General features: G+C 42.9%; 1 long non-coding RNA gene across 1 annotated transcript in view; it reads left to right on the forward strand.

Moving 5' to 3' along the window:
* The window catches only part of LOC134080659 (uncharacterized), an 18,565-nt gene extending 8,705 nt beyond the window's left edge, over window positions 1–9,860 (forward strand). Inside the window, exons 3-5 of the long non-coding RNA XR_009939246.1 lie at window positions 5,285–5,363; window positions 5,725–5,841; window positions 9,785–9,860. This is a non-coding gene — a long non-coding RNA (uncharacterized LOC134080659). The remainder of the gene's footprint in view (window positions 1–5,284; window positions 5,364–5,724; window positions 5,842–9,784) is intronic.
* The last annotated feature ends 4,139 nt before the right edge of the window (window positions 9,861–13,999 follow it).

Genomic DNA, 13,999 nt, shown 5'->3' on the forward strand with positions numbered 1-13,999 from the left:
TGTGAGTGTGTGCGTGAGAGAGGTACATTAATGTGACTGATCCTGATACTTAACAGTCACGTAGGACATCAGATAAAGCTCATTTCACTTTTTCTCGGATCAGACAGAAAAATAGCCTTCATTCAGTAAACAAAGATATTACAGTATGGCTTTTAATCATTAAGTTCTAACCTCCAAATCTTTAACCAAAATAATAGCACACTGCCAGCCGTAGATTAAATAAATGTAGCATCTATTTCTTGAGTAAATGCATATCAAAGTATTACAAACTTTTATCTTTCCTTAAATTACTATTATGATCATAGATAAGATACTGTATGTACTTGCGAAATCCCGACATGGTTTTACAGTAAAGTAAAGTGAATTGACTGTTCCTTTGAAGGGACTTCCCCATGAGAATGCCATGAAGTCAATTCAAACATAAGTATGTCGTTATCTTTGTTTCTGCACTTACAAAGAGAGGAATTCTGTTTATACAAGCTGTAATTTACATTGCAGGCAGAGTTGTGAATAGGCACCAGTATATCATTAAATATGAGCTGGGATCTCAAAAGTCTCTCCTTTTTTTCTCCCTTTCTTCTGTCCTTTTACGTCAGCCCTCGTCAGTGCTCTTGGCAAGAGGATTTGGTTGGTATTCAAACTGTAGGCTCAGAACTTGCATTAAATACTGGATTGTTCTCGGTTATTAAAATGAGCCGTCTAAGGTAGAGTGCAGGTGTGGGAGGAAATTTGCAAGAAATTTGCAAAAAATGATCATTAAGCATGAATGGAACGGAAAGGTTACCTCCCCTCCACTACAAGAAAAAAAGAATAAAGTGCTGAATCACTTTTAAAGTCAGAGCATGACAAAGCACATCAAAGACAGAGTCTCCGCATGTTGTGTTGACACAAAAAGGCGAGACGTCGGAGAGAGAAGAGCAGCGGCGGCTGATGCGCCACGGGACACGCACATGTGTGCAGCAAAAGCGCTGAGTAGAGCTGAGCAGGGAGCCAGGGGCTGGAGGCGTCCTCCCATGCTCTTAATGATGGGGAGCCTTGACAACATCTCCCCAAATTTAATTGCTCCTAAACCGCGCCCCGGAGTGGTGGGGTGGGGTGGGGTGTGGTAGAGGAGCTTGGGGTGACGGTGATGGTGGGTCTTGGGGAGGGGGGGGGGTGTAGGCGTGGAGGCTGTATTGGTGCGGGACCGGTGCAGGCTGACGACGGCTGTTGCCAAGATGGTAATTTTCCATGAGCAGGCGAGAGGAGGGGTGTGGCCTGTGGAGCTACCAAAACTCCCTCCGGATGATCGGCGCTGTTGTGGCTCAGAAAGTCACTGTACAAAAAAAATAGAAAAGCATACAAAAGCCAAGGAAAAAGGAAGAGGAAAGTCGGAAAAAAACACATACACACACTCTCTCTCTCACACACACACACACACACACACACACACACACACACACACTCACAGGCAGCCCTTTGAATTCTGATGTGCTGGTATTGCTTGAGATGAGCATGAACTGTACGGTGTTAGCCTATCATCTTTACAGAGGAAGTGCCTTTGTGGCCATTGTTCCATGCTGCGGAGGATGGCGTTTAATCTTCATCATGGCGGTGGTGCCCTTTCAGGGACAGGATGGGTCCAGTGCTTCTCAGTGACTCACTGGCTGGGTTTCCAGTGACACCATGAGAGAGAGAGAGAGAGAGAGAGAGAGAGAGAGAGAAAGAGTTAGAGAGAGAGAGAGAATCCCACAACAAAGTCAAAATATGGACAAAAGGAAAAAATAGGAGCCGGAGGAAGGGGGGGAGGAAAAATGCTGCTGTACACGGCATTCAACTGTACATCGTCACGCTACAGAGATCCCCACTACCGCCACCTCAACCACCCCCACACAACACACACAAGACCCACACGCCGCAAAACTGTAATCCCGCCATTCAAGAAACAAGTGTGAGAAGAGTGTGTGTTTATAGCGAGCTCCTCGTCGGACTGCTGTGAGGATAACAAAATGGCAAATGAGTCTGAAGTCACCATCAGATACTGAGGGCATCGCCCTAAACAGAGTCATCAGATAATGCTGTCTGGCTCGCTGATAGCAGGATCAACTTTGCATCAAATTTCAGGTGCTGACACTTGATTTCCGAGTGCCGTGGCTGTGCTGGGCTTGGGCTGGGGCTGTCAGAGCCATCTTGTGTGACTGTGGTCTCAGGGATGGCCCAGTGCTGGTCATGTTTCAAACTATACACATTCCAATGCACTGAGCTGAGACTGTACCGTTCGTGTGACTCGTGTTGTCCTGGCTGAAATCAAAGAGTACTGGTGTGTATGTATAAGGAAAAACTTCTCCCATTGGGCGGCAAGGGAGTTTGAAATTCAAATTGGGCCAATAAGATGTCTTACTGTTACACCCCCCTCCCCTCACTCCCACCTCAGTGCTCAGTATTACTCATTTGATGACCATTTTAGGTATGAGAATATTCATAAAACCTTCCCTCCATCACAGCTACCATAATCACAAAAGACCATTCAAACATCTATTGTTTACATTCAAACAAAACAAAAAACTCATAGTTGATTTATGAAATATCAATCCTGTCTTCTTCATAATATTAGATATGCTTATGTTTGTGTTATCTTGGAGTTGATGTGACTGAGGAGCTGTGGAAACTCTTCTGCTCTCATTTGAACCGTGCAGAGAGTTGTTGCTCAGCCAAGCTGTTGCTGTTGTTTTCTTAGGCAGTCTTATTAGCCTTACTGTGAGGGCTTGAACATTAAAAGGTGTTATGTGATGCGTTTAAATCCAGTTTAAATCCAGGAGTTGATTGATCTTATAGTCCACAGTTTGAAATTTAGGTTTTTGTAAATATAATAGTGTTTATTTCAATAGTTGTGTTAATCTAATCACCCCTTGCCAATGAATAGAAAAAAGATTAAGAAAAAATGTTTAGATCAAATCATTTTAATAATTCATCTTCTTTTAGTTTGGTTATTGAAATGCAAAAAATGCATGCATAACAACATTGCTAGTTTTGGCTGGACTGTATTATATATTTGTGTGTGTGTGTGTGTGTGTGTGTGTGTGTGTGTGTGTGCCCACGCACACTGAAAACATACATTTTTATTATTAATCCTGTCCAATAGTCACACATTTGCAAGGTTATTTTGCTTTGAAAAGCTAATTAACCACCCCAAATAACCAATTAGAATTATATTTCAGTTTCAGATTACAGATAGTCTCATTGCAGGAACACTTGTAACAGAGAAAGAATTTCTGTTTCACTGCAGCACAGAAATAACTCACAGACACATGTAACATTGAAAGCATTACTATGGCAGAAACACATTTTACTACAAGTTATTTTTAATTAGTTGAAATAAAAAATCTACCTCTGCAAAGGCTTTCCTTCTTACATCCAAACCTAAAGACAAGCATTAGTTCAGATGCCTTAAGGTTTTAAACAAATAACCCCTTACTTCAAGTTCCCATAAATGTGCATTGAAGGAAAAAAAAAACATACCCTTCTCCCACCTCTTCCCAGAAGAGGTATCTTCAGGAAAATTGCTTGTCATTCTTTTTGAATAAGAGCTTTTTGTTCAGACAGGAGAGGGAACATGTTGAGAATGAGAAGATCTTTGTGACTCACTGGAATGGCCCAGATGGGTGCCTATGCTCTGTTTTCCTTTCCTCTGCCTGCCCAATAATAATGGAATTTAAAAGTGACATAGAAAGAGCTGCTGTCAGTGATGGTAAGGGTTAAAGTCTTTTGGTGCATTTTGTTGGAGAGACTGTAGGGGTGGAGTGGGGGGATCTACCTATTCACACATAGGGCAATGTGGTGAACAGAACAGTAAGAACGAGAGACATGGTTGATTGAATCACTGAGAGAAAAGTAAAACTGATATGTTAAGAGATAAATGTTGCATAGGGATACAGACCAGGGCTGTGCAGTGAAATCTAAATTGAAAACTCACAAAATGCTTAACAGTGTATTGTTTGACATGTGTAAATAGTTTTAGGGTTCAACTTGAAGTATTAATTGGATGTCTTGAGCCAGGTGGCTCTCGGGTAATTTGGGTTTGTTTCAGTTCGCTTTGCTTCTGTTTACACAGCCTCCGAAGAAAATAAGAACAAGACTGCAAATGTATGAAATATGCCAAAAACGTAAAAATCCTTCAGTTGCGAAATATTCAACATGGGGCATCATTGCAGTGCATTATTGCACTCTCTAATCTGAAATTAGGGTAATCTGGAATCTGATTATCTGAAATCTGTTTTAGGTTTAGGACAACTGACTGACTGAGTGATTTTATTTGCCCTCCCAGACATTTAAAGGTGCAAATGTAAAATCGAATTAGAAACAAATTTGTAGCATCTAACTAATTAGTCTGTACAATGACTGACTTTAATTACTGACTTTAATTATAGATGGTTTGCACACATAAAAACTATGCTTAATTGAAAATTATAGCCTAAACTGCCTCTAGTGTTCTTGAACGTGTGTTATGTGATGTACATCCTACTCTTTCTACTTGGTGAATTGTGCTGCTGTCATTGCATTAAGTTGGTCCAAAATCTGCGCACCCCTCTGTCTGAAATAAAGGCTTGATTCATACACCAATAAATATAGTTACACTACTCATTTTATAAGATGGACTTTTTTGTCTAAATAATCCTTGAATAATTTAAAGATCTTGACAGAGCAGTCTTGCATAAATGGTTATTTAAAATCTAAACCCCTGCTCAAAGTTATCCTTGTGAATTTATTCGTTAGAAAAGATATTAAAAACTTGTTTTACAGTGGTCTTGGGGTGTCTAACAGACCTAACGAACTAATATATTTATGTGTTCAAATGGCATGAAAAAGTCAAGTGTGTTTTCAAGCATTTCAATGGTGAGAGGGAGTGGTATCGGTGCACACAGTGACTCAACCAGTGTTTTAAAAGCCCTAATTTTGTCTGATGTCAAAGCAATCTCCTGAACTATTATATGCTACTATTTTTATTTATTCCTAAAACATAGATTTAGCTGTTTATCTGATATACCCTTAATTGCTTACTGTTAGAATTCAAAACCATAACAGGGATCTTTCACTTGCATGGACAAATGCTTATCTAAAATAAAGTTATTTTTAATTTAACCTCCAAAATGTTTTCCTTTCCATTTTGTATCTTTTCAGAGGTTGGTTGTAAAATTGTGTGTGTTCATGCAGGCATTTAAATAATATTTTGAACACTGACTCTCTTAAGAGGATGCATTATTAACAGGTCATTAACTACAATTTTGGCCACTGTTCTCATTTACAGGACATTGCCGCCGGAATAGTCAGCTGTCCAGAAAACAGTGCAAAGAGTTGCCGTCACTGGAATTCTTGCCTTTGCCTCTGTAAGTTTCTGCTGTTATATAATCTGTATTGTACCACCTGTAGTTGTCTCCAATAATTATATTAACTCCAACATAAAACATTTGTTCTAGATAATGATTTCCTATTTCTCTAGAATTTAACTTTACATTAAGCTTTAAATGAAAAGATCTGTCATCTTACAATTCTTTATAGTTTTCTGGTATATGAGTGATGGCATAGGTGATTTTATTTCTTTTTTACTGTACTGGGGCAAACTAAGAACTTAAATGATGCCCCTCTGAAAAACCACAAGAAATTAAAATTATATATAAATGTATATTAATAAATATATATTGATATTAATGTCAAATTGTATTACATAAATGTCTTATTTGTTTGTAGATTCCAAATCCACTATTTTACCAGGCAGGGATAACGTGTTGACATTTATTATACCTTTTTGGACTTTTCCTGAGCCATTCTTTGATTGGGATATCTGTCATGAAAATGCCCACTCAGGTGAGGATGTTGGTTTTATGATTATAGCTATATTAATCTTATCAACAGTTATTTCTTTATATTTATAGTTGTCAAATAATGTTGTGGAAGTGCTGAATTGTTTGAATGCATTAAGTATTAATGCATTTCTTATAAGCTGTTTTGAATAAATTTGGCAGGGCTTTCCTGTCAAATATGCATTTTCTTAATGTACATAAGACAAACTGTATAGTCAGCTTCAATTTGTCTGTCCAGTTGGTCTTTAAAAGATTATGCTGGTGATGTTCCATTACCCAACCCTTATAAGGAAGCCATTTTGTGTGTACTTCCCTACTATCGTCCTCCATTTTGTTGCATAAGCTGCTGAACAGCTCAAAGAATACTCCCCTGGGCATTCCAGAATGTAGCCAACGAGGTTGAAACTTGAGACAGTGGATTGAAAATATTGCTGAGAGATTAACAGTTTCACGATGGGGTGCCCCTGTGTAGAGAAAGGGGGAAACTGATTTAAATATGAAGATCCAAATGCCTCTTTGCCCCCTTTGCAAAAGAGATGTCCAGCTGTGTTGCCTAAATATGGGCAAAACATGATTAATGCCAATACATTTGCGTTGGCCCTCTTTCATTCACTTCCCCATGTTTTACTGAACATTACTTGTCATGTGCAGCAGTTTCTTTATTGATCTTTTCAATGGGGAAAGTTTCAGTTTACTCCATCACCTGTGGCAACAAGCAGGTCTCAGTCTTACTGATGTGCGTGTGTAGTGTCCCTGCTACTGTATTTCAGAAAAACAGACTTTCTCTGGAATGTCACACTAACTCATGGAGTGATTCATATCTGAAAACGCACAGACACACAGAGAGAGGGCGGCTGATTATTAGTATTTACTTTATATTATTAGTCATTAATTTCTGCTTTCATCTCATAACTGACAAGCACCTGCATACAAAGGCACAAGTGCTCAGACACAGAGAGAGAGAGAGAGAGAGAGAGAGAGAGAGAGAGAGAGACACACACACAGAGACAAATGATGTATGGGCCTTGTTTATAAAGCACTCTCACTAGCTAGGGCATTGACGTGTCTACCGTTTGCGTGGGGGGCTTAAAACAACAGAAGAGCGGGAGAATGCGCTAGAAAGAGCAGGTGAACTGAGCCTGGCTGGCCCCGGCTATGCACACACACAATGAGAAGCCTGCTGGCCTTTGATCACGTATGCCCGCTGCGTGGGCGTGAATCCCCTGTAGATCCCGTCTCAGTGCCTCAGTGACCATGATTCACCTGCAGATCAGGTGTGCAGAGACACACGATACCTGCCAGCTCAGAGTGACACACTGTTTGTGTCACCAGTGTGTGTGTGTGTGTTGTTTCTTGATCACAATGCTTGACCTTCCTGCAAACATAATTGCTCACTGTTTTTGTGAAGGTGACATCCTGTTTAGCTATGCTGTTTGTAAAAAATATTGACTGTGTCTTACTCACTGTCTCCAAGCTGATAACAACAAAGGACAAGTGAGCTGGTCTCCGTCGGTCTAAATCAATTCATGTGGTGCTTGTGCTGGCAGATCCAGGGCACTGTATATAAGCTGTCATCCTTAAAACACTCCAAAACAGCCTGTTAAGCACAACATGTATTACTTTTCTCTCCCTTCACAAATGTCTGTTTTTTTTTATCTACCTCACCTGAAGATTGTTGTGCGCAAACAGAAGGCGAGGTAGCCCATAAATAACGTGTGGCCTCCCTGCACGGCAGAGGCGTTTAGAGAAGAGCGAGAGTGCCGTGTATGGCTGACCATAAAGACGGCCGTCTGGACCTCTGACACAGACGGCTCTGTTCCCCCTCTCTGTCCTCTCACTAATGCCTCAGTTCAGCTGCAAGGCTGGAAAGAACATGCTCAAATGGCTCACTGTAGAGCCCTCCTGATGACTACCTATCAGCATGCCGAGGGCATGTTGAAATAGTCCCTTAATTACTCATAGTTGCTAAAACTCCAAGCATGAAGGGATCCTTCAAATCATGAAGCTTTACTCACAGGATATATAGACAGAGATTCTGTGAAAATATTTAGATTAAATATATTCTATCTAATAGAGACACATATTTGTTCATGTAATGACTGTAAAACTAAGGTAGTCTTAGTGCATTAGTCAAGTGTTGCATGCTTTATACTCTGTGTGCTTGATGCGTTGTACTGTATGTGTGTGCAGTGCTTTAAATGGCCTACATTAACATCACCTTTTAGATGCCATGTGCTAGATAAGGTCCCCTCTTTAAAACAGCTCATATCTCTCTTTCTCTACCAATCTATCGCTCGCCTTCTTTTCTTTACTGATGAAGCATCAGTGTTGTCAAAGTTGTAAACCGTGATGTCAGCCTGAGGTTTTTTTCCACTGTCTTCACCCGCCTGGAAGCAGTGTTTGCAGGCCATTACTGTGTTTGTGTAATCATTCTGACTACATACTGTGAATTATCATGTGCAAACCTGTGTAACCCTCTGTGCAGTGTCTGTTGGTCAGTTTTACAGTACATGATGTGGTCATTCAGTTTTATCCAAAGTGACTTTACACACTGAAGGGGCAGTGCAGTGTCACTTGGACATTGTTAGTGCAACAGATTAACCAGTGGCCAGACAAAAGGCCTTAAATCCTTACCTTCATTTCCTCTCCTCTGGAGGAAATATGTCACAAAAGCACAATGGTGTTTTTCGCAAAAACCCGACACTGTCATATCCGAATGTTTTAACTGAAAACGAAAAAAAAAAAAAAAAAAAATCACAGACAGACAGCATGATGATTTCACTTCCACAATCTTATCAATGCAGACAAAAACAGGAATGCCCCTTTGTGTTCCGCCGGGCGGCTGCTGTGACTGTACTGTATGCATGGGATGCTGTGCCTTGAGTGGCTGATGGGAAAGACCTCTGACTGGGCTCTTTTTCCTTCCCACATAAGAGAAGCCATCAGTAAGGAACTGGTGAAGCTTTTATGCCTTTAGAAGGTTGAACGTCTCTCTCTCTCTCTCTTTCTCTCTCTCTCTCTCTCTCTCTCTCTCTCTCTCTCTCTAACTAACAACATATTTACGTCATATAGACTCTCCCAGTTTGCCCCCAGCATAATGGAGGGCTCAGAAGCGTGTCAAAGCCTCGCTTGTTGATGAGAAGCTTACAAGTGCTTTGCAGAGTGACTAGGCCACAGCACTGACCGCCGTCAATGCCTCAATGTTCAAGCCTTTCTCCATACATCTCTATCCTACACCCCCCACCACCTCCACCCACCCCACTGACCACAAGTCCAGGACGGTGACTAAGCAGGATCCAGACAGGACAGGATCTCAGAAATTAGTTTAACTTTGAAACGGCTGTTCAGTCCCCACCAACGGCGAAGAAACCAGGGGGGAGAGAGGGAGAGGGGGAAAGCTAAAAAAAAGAATAGACCCCCAGTGTGGCACTGTGAAGTTCTTTTAACTTCCTCTCTTGACACTCTGCCTCCCTCCATCCCTCTCCCTCCCTCCTCATATCTCTCTCTTTTATTGTTTTATCAGCAACAGTCATCCCCCCTCTCCCCTTCCCAGACTTATGTCCTCTCCCTCATTTCCCGAGTAGGGTGTGTGGTGATGAGTGTGTGTGTGTGTGTGTGTGTGTGTGTGTGTGTGTCTGTGTGTGTCTGTCTGTGTCACAGCCACCGTGACTTCTGATGCAAACCCCTATGACAAAGGCCTCTTTTCTGCTGACCACCCTGACTATGTGGGGTGGGGTGAAGTGGGGGGGGTTCAGGGGTTGAGGTGGAGGGGGCAGTTCAAAAATAATTGAGTCACTAACATAATCTTCCATGACTTGTCTTACTGCTCTTAACTGGTGTTACATGGTCAAATGACTACATGACTGAGCCTGTCCATCCCACCCTCTCTCTCTCTCTCTCACTCTCTCTCTCTCACTCTCTCTCTCTCTCTCTCTCTCTCTCTCTAGAAACGTTTTGTGATCATAACCTTCAGCAAGCACATTGTGGACCAGATGGTGGCCCTTGTTGGGTGAGTAACCCAAGCCACTGAGTAATATTAAGGGTGGGGGGTGGGGGGGTGGGGGCTCCATGAAGAAATGGAAAATGGATCGGGTGTGTGTCCATATGTGTTTGTGTGTGTGTGTGTGTGTGTGTATGCTTTGTGTGATGACTGTTGCTATGCATATGTTTATGTATGTTCCGTGAACCTTTATGGGTAAGCCGTGGGCGTGATGTTAAGCGTTAAAAGGGGTTCAGTTCCCCCAAGGAAAAAAAAAATCCCCCTTTTGTTATAAATATGATGAAAGGGTTAACTGAAAAAGTGACGGTTGAAAGGCACAAGGCATCCTGTGTGGTAGCCGATGACTTTGTGTCCCTTTTTGGGGCTGTCACGCCACTGGTTGGGGAAATCCTTTGGCCCTCATTTACATGTGGGGCCCCTGGGGCCTTGATGGTTATGCTGACTGGAGGTTGTTATCTCAAAGTGCCTCAGTGTTGGTCCACAAGCAGAATTAACAGGCCTTGATGGTCCAGAGCTGTCTTTGATCTTCTTCTTTTTTTACGATGCCGTTTTGGTCGCAGATGATTCAGAAAGGAGAGTGCTGATGACTTTGTCCTTTCACATGCTTCCTAGTCATTACGATGAAGGGGTCGAGGTCACCGTTGCCCATTTCTGGTTTTATTGTTTGATTTGTGTGTGTGCCGTTTTCAACTAAGCTGAATGAGACCACAATGAACCTACACTTTCCACTTCTTGTGAGGTTTTTTTTAATTGGGCCGGTGGTTGGTTTAGCAGAGGAGGCTGATGACGTCTTGGCCTGACTAGACGAGTGCACCTCCAGCCCTGGTGGCCCTGGTGTGGGCCTGTGGCCTGTGGCTCTCTCCTCCGTTTGACTAGCAGGAGATTGTCACCGCCACTAGCCTCCAACCTAGAGACCTCCCTCACATAGACATCAATGATTGGTCATGGGAGGTGGGTGTCGGTGGTTTGAGTAGGCTAGAGATGAGTGATGAGTGTGTGTGTGTGTGTGTGTGTGTGTGTGTGTGTGTGTCTGTGTCTGTGTCTGTGTCTGTGTCTGTGTGTGTGTGTGTGTGTGTGTGTGTGTGTGTGTGTGTGTGTGTGTGTGTGTGTGTGTGTGTTGTATCGATAGTAAATGACTTCTTGGTTCACTGAAGAGAGGTTGTTTTGGATCGCAGGGGGTTTTGTGCCTTGCGTATAAAAGCAGCAAGGAAAGAGAACACACAGTCTTATTCACTGGCTTGTGTTGCACCCATTTAATTGCTTAAAAATGCTATTGTGACAAAGCGAAGTGTTGCCGCATCCCTGGGCATTCAGCACCACACACCTTGCCTAGGGAAGGGTCCAGTGGAAGGGTTAGGGGTCAGTAGAGAACTGGACCAGGGCCAGCTCACTTGTTCCATTGGAATGATGGACACCCACGCTGGCACCTGTGTCCCCCCCCACGCTGTCTGCTTCCACACGTCCAAATCCTTCTGCTGAAATGTTGAGCAGAGATTGCATCAGCCATCCTCCTCCTTGCATACTAACTGTACTGGCTCCTCGCTCTCCTCCCTCAGTCGTCAGAAATGCTGATGCGCAAGGCTTTCTCTTTTTTTTTTCTGGACGTCTGTTTTTGATTTGATTTGTTTTTTAAACCTCAACAAAACTGTTCTGTACTATAGTCACAATCAAGGTGTGCGTCCTGCTACTTCATGCCTGTTTTGTACTGTTAGTCAGGAGATGAATCAGTTAGAAGATCAACTGTCTGATGAACTGCCCTTTCATGGGTGCTGGATCAATTGTTTGTATGTGGTAGTGTAGCGAGGACACAAAATGGTGATAGCTCAGGTCTACAATGCACTGGTGTTTGGCTCTCACAAGGTACAGATATGTTCCGATTGTGTATTTGCGTGTGTGTGGTTGTCAGTGTCTAAATGTGCATGACAGCAGCCATGACGCACATATGTGTTGTTTTGTACAGGTTTTTGTGAATGGCCCTGTGTGGTGTACAGGGTTACCGTGTGCAAGGGTCACAATGTACTCTAGCCAGCACTGAACACCGTAAAAACACAGGAAGTGGTCTCTCTGTGTGTGTGTGTGTGTGTGTGTGTGTGTGTGTGTGTGTGTGTGTGTGTGTGTGTGTGTGTGTGTGTGTGTGTGTGTGTGTCGGGCCCGTAGACGCATGCTTGCGCACTTGCGCACACATAGTACACAGTGTGCATCTATCTCAGATGCGGCGGCGGGTACATGAGCGCAGGTTTCGCGCGAAGCCGCTCTGCTGGGAAACTGGCAGCCGCGGTGAGCCACACCGCAAGACGCACGCGGCCACAGCTGCCCGTACTCGTGCGCCGGTTTCTGTCTTTGTCAGAACTCTCTGTTTTACTCGCCCCGTTTCCTCCCCTTGCGCTGAGGCCGGGCCGCCTAACGGTTTTCCTCTGCGCCGAATTCCCCTTCTGCGTAACCCCAGTTCAAAATTGCCGCCTTTTCATTGCGTCAGTCCTCTGTGTAGGCGTGGACATCAGGTACTTCGAGTCCCTGCTGTTAGAGTTAAAGTGACAAAAAGATAATGTCTTAATCTATGCTTTTCAGTACCATACTGTTCTACCTCCAAGTACAGTACTATACTGTTCTACCTCCAATATTTAATCCCCTCGCCCAAGAATAAAGATAAGATCAAATGAGAATGGTTTCATAGGTCTGTGCACAACAATATTATGAGTGCTGCTCCTGCTTGGTGCATTAACAAGCATGCAGGGGGATAAGCAGCATGTAAACGACACATAAGAATAAAATAAGATAAATAATATTTAAAAATATGTCAGTGAAATATAATGCAAGTGTACAACGGTAGCGTATGAAGCAAGTCTAGTCCACAGGGATGAGCGTAGTTATTGTACTAACATGGGGTAGTGTATGAAGCAGGCCTAGTCCACAGGGATGAGCGTAGTTATTGTACTAACATGGGGTAGCGTATGAAGCAGGCCTAGTCCACAGGGATGAGCGTAGTTATTGTACTAACATGGGGTAGCGTATGAAGCAGGTCTAGTCCACAGGGATGAGCGTAGTTATTGTACTAACATGGGGTAGCGTATGAAGCAGGTCTAGTCCACAGGGATGAGCGTAGTTATTGTACTAACATGGGGTAGCGTATGAAGCAGGTCTACTCCACAGGGATGAGCGTAGTTATTGTACTAACATGGCGGCACAAATCCCATGAGGAGAGACAGCATGTACAGCTCCGTTCCGATGTCATGAGACATTTCTATACAGCTTCAGAAACACCCTGCTTTTAGATGAAGATGAATGAACCAACCCTGCGCTGTGCTGTTTGTTTTCACCATGCATGACGCATTCTGTGATTTATTGGTAATTGGTGAAAAAAAAATGATGGCTTATGGTGGCCAGCTACATTCTCTTCTGACAGGAGCTGTGCATTCATTGAAGAGTGCTGTTAGTGTTTTACAGAAGTCAGAGAATGTTAAACCATTGACACTGTATTTATGTGGCTTGCACTGTTACATTATTGATACTGTAATGAACCGTTCACATATAGCGAGGATATGACATGGCAGTTCATCTTTATTATGCAGAGGCTTTATTATGTCGAGAACTCAACTCAAGAGCCTGCCACTCCTGTGGCTCCTCATGGTATGAACTTGAAAGGCTTCGAAGTCGCTGTGTAAACTTTGGGATTAGTGCGAGGCATGTGGCTTGTGTGCTTTCATCCTCAAACTTGCGCCTAAAATCAGTCGCTAAGATAGCCACTTTGAGCTTTTGCAAACCATGTCTGCAAAATCATGACTGGATTTGACTTCTTTTTAAAACGAGGCCTTAAAAACTTGTCTTTAAATGACATTACATTTAGTGTACTTGCATAGTCCTCTGTGATATTAGTGTTAGGTGTACACAGCAAGTCCCACAGCATTGTGCAATCCCTGTATTGTTATTAATGGCTCCCCTGCTGTGCAATGCTTCTGTGGAAAGGAAAGCAAAAGGTGTGTGCAAAATTCATGGATATGCACTTTATTGCAGGAAGTAGCCTCAACACTCAATGACCCAACACTCACATGATAGATGGCCTGTTGTTCACTTCTCTCCCGCAGAGATAAAAAAAAAGAACTGGAAAGTTCATTGACCGAGTGTTCACTTTTATCACCGACATGACCTCCCTTTCAAGATCAAT

Source organism: Sardina pilchardus, chromosome 5 (assembly GCF_963854185.1).
Source record: "Sardina pilchardus chromosome 5, fSarPil1.1, whole genome shotgun sequence".
In the NCBI taxonomy this organism is placed as follows: domain Eukaryota; kingdom Metazoa; phylum Chordata; class Actinopteri; order Clupeiformes; family Clupeidae; genus Sardina; species Sardina pilchardus.